Below are 2,778 nucleotides of genomic sequence, written 5' to 3' on the forward strand. Positions count from 1 at the left end.
CTCTGGTTATGCTCTCACTTGGTGGAATCAAATGCAAGAAAATCAGCATATGTTGGATCGTGATCCTGTTGAAACATGGGATGAAATGAAGCGTGTTATGAGAAGACGTTTTGTGCCTTCAAGTTATAGGCGTGACCTTCACAATCGGCTGCAAGTGTTGAGTCAAGGGACTCGTACAGTGGATGAGTATTAGAAGGAAATGGAGCTGCTCTTGATCCATGCTCAAATTAGAGAAGATGATGAGTCAAAGAAGGCACGATTTTTGCATGGTCTCAATGCTGAAATTTCTGATTTTGTGAAGATGTTTCCATACAACACTTTGCAAGATCTTCTTGACCAAGCTCAGTGCACGGAAAGATCCATTCAGCAAGAATGGCGCAATTGGATCTCTAGTGGCCGCTCCAATGCAGCTCCATGCCGTCGCACACAGCAAGCCACCACTTTTGTTGGCAATCATTCTCAGGGAGCCTCTACACGAGCCTCTCCACCTGCTGCTACAGCCAAGCCGCAACCATCTTCGGCATCATCTCGAGCTGCACGCACAGAGTCTCGTCGGCCTACTGCTCCCACACCAACATCTTCATCGCGTAGCCGCGATATTGTGTGTCACAAATGTCAAGGTCATGGCCACATTGCTGCTGAGTGTCCTAGTAGGAGGACCATGCTTGTAACTGAGACGGGTGAATGGGAATCTGCAAGTGAGACCAAGGATGATGGTTTACGTGAAGACGAGATGGTTAACAAGCAAGCGGATAGTGATGCTATTCAAGTAGATAATGGAGACAATAATTGCTTCATCTCTCGTCGAGTGCTTAGTGTGCAAGTTGCAAAGGAAGACAATGGTCAGCGACACAATATTTTTCACACTCAAGGTACTATCAATAGTATTGTTTGTCGTATTATTGTTGATAATGGCAGCTGCAACAACATTGCTAGTTTGGAGTTGGTAGAAAGATTAGGCTTGAGACAACGATGTCACCCAGCCCCATACAAGATGCAGTGGTTGAATGATTGTGGTGCACTACGGGTGAAAACTATTGAGACGGTTCATTTCTCCGTTGGCAAGTATAAAGACCAAGTTGAGTGTGATGGTGTACCAATGCAAGCATGCCAGTTGCTGCTCGGAAGACCTTGGTTATATGTTCGTGATGGTCATATTAGTGGCCACGCCAACAAGCTTGTTTTCATGTACCATGGCGAGCGTATCTCCTTGCTACCGTTAACGCCACAAGAGATAAAACTTGATGATCTTAAGAGACAACAGCGAGAGAGTGAGAAACACTTGAGTGAGACCACCAAACATAGTGAGCAAGAGATGCCAAAGCCAAATAAAACCCCAGAGCGGCAAGCTGCGCCAACTGAGTCTTTATCATTTTGTTAAAACTCAGCTGGTTTTGGAAAGCAGAAGTGAAGACTTCTATCTTAACATTTATGTTCTCTAGGACTTTATCATTTAAAGCAGTCTTTTTGTTTATAGCATCCGTAGTTTTAGCTTGCGCAAAGACTAAGTCCTTCAAGGAGGGCTCATTGAAGTTACCGTTATTGTTGTTGTTGCCGTTGTTGCCTCCTTGATAGTATGGCCGGGGCTGGTTCCACCCCTGGCCTCCTTGCGGCCGATAGCCATTGTTCCCCATGAACATGGCTTCTTCACGGGTCTCGAGGCAGTCATTCCCCGAGTGACCTGTGTTCCCGCATACCTCGCAGGTGAGGTGCGAGTCCAGCGCTTTGAAAGCGACCAGCGGTTTGGCCTTCTCCTGATCGTCGAGCCTCTTCATCAGGAGATCTAGCTTTGCGGCCAGCATTTCCGTCTCCTTGACGGTATGCATGCCACACTGTCGGGTCTGGAGTCGTTCTTCGCTCCAACCCATGTTCGACACCATCTTCTCAATAATATTGACGGCCGCACGGACCGTCTTTGAAAAGAAGGCTCCTACAGCAGCAGCATCGAAGTGATCCCTGGACGAGGAAGTGAGTCCATTATAGAAACTCTGCAGGATGAGGCAGTCATCCATCCCATGATGAGGACAGACGGCCACGTATTCCTGCGGACGTTCCCATGCTTCGGGAATTGATTCATCCCTTGTCTGCTGAAAGCTTGAGATCCTTCCATGAAGGGTGTTGGTCTTGCCCATCGGGAAGAACTTTGAGAGGAACGCAGTGGAGCACTTGTCCCATGTGTTGACTGTCACCCAGTTCGCGTAGAACCACTACTTCGCCATTCCCAAAAGTGAGAAAGGAAACAGACGTACCCTCACGGCGTCCGGACTGACACATTTTACCGTGTAGGTGCTGCAGATCTCCAGAAATTGTTGTAGATGAGCACTTGCGTCCTCATTCGTCTTGCCATAGAATGGGCTTGCCTGCGCCATAGTTATCAAGCTACTCTTCAAGTCGAAATCGGTGTCACCAGTGTTGACAGTCGGCCCAACGGGCATGTTGTCAGCAGAGGGAGCAGCGAACTCGCGCAGTGTCTTCTCGGCCATGTTCTTGAAACTTGGTGGCGATTGGATGGCTGGTTTCTGTGCAGAGAGTTTCTTCTGCGGAGTAACAACACGAGGTTTGATGCTCCGGAAGAAAGATTCTGGATTTTCGTTGAAGTTTTCTAGCTGGTTGAAACCAGTCATACACTACCCTATTTTCACAACATGTGAAAACAATCAAGGTTAACCTGCAAAGGACAGCGCCAGAAATGCTTGTTGATATTTCTTAACGACATTACTAGAAATATTCATTCCCAGCAATGACGCAGAAATGGTCCTAGTATATTTATGGTTACAT

General features: G+C 47.3%; 1 non-coding gene across 1 annotated transcript; it reads left to right on the plus strand.

Moving 5' to 3' along the window:
- The first annotated feature begins 2,010 nt into the window (after nucleotides 1–2,010).
- On the plus strand, nucleotides 2,011–2,117 carry LOC127785505 (small nucleolar RNA R71). Its single transcript, XR_008019756.1, has one exon. It is a non-coding gene; the product is annotated as a small nucleolar RNA R71 (small nucleolar RNA).
- Nucleotides 2,118–2,778: the final 661 nt, after the last annotated feature.

The sequence above is a fragment of the Oryza glaberrima genome, chromosome 9, assembly GCF_000147395.1.
Source record: "Oryza glaberrima chromosome 9, OglaRS2, whole genome shotgun sequence".
Taxonomy (NCBI): domain Eukaryota; kingdom Viridiplantae; phylum Streptophyta; class Magnoliopsida; order Poales; family Poaceae; genus Oryza; species Oryza glaberrima.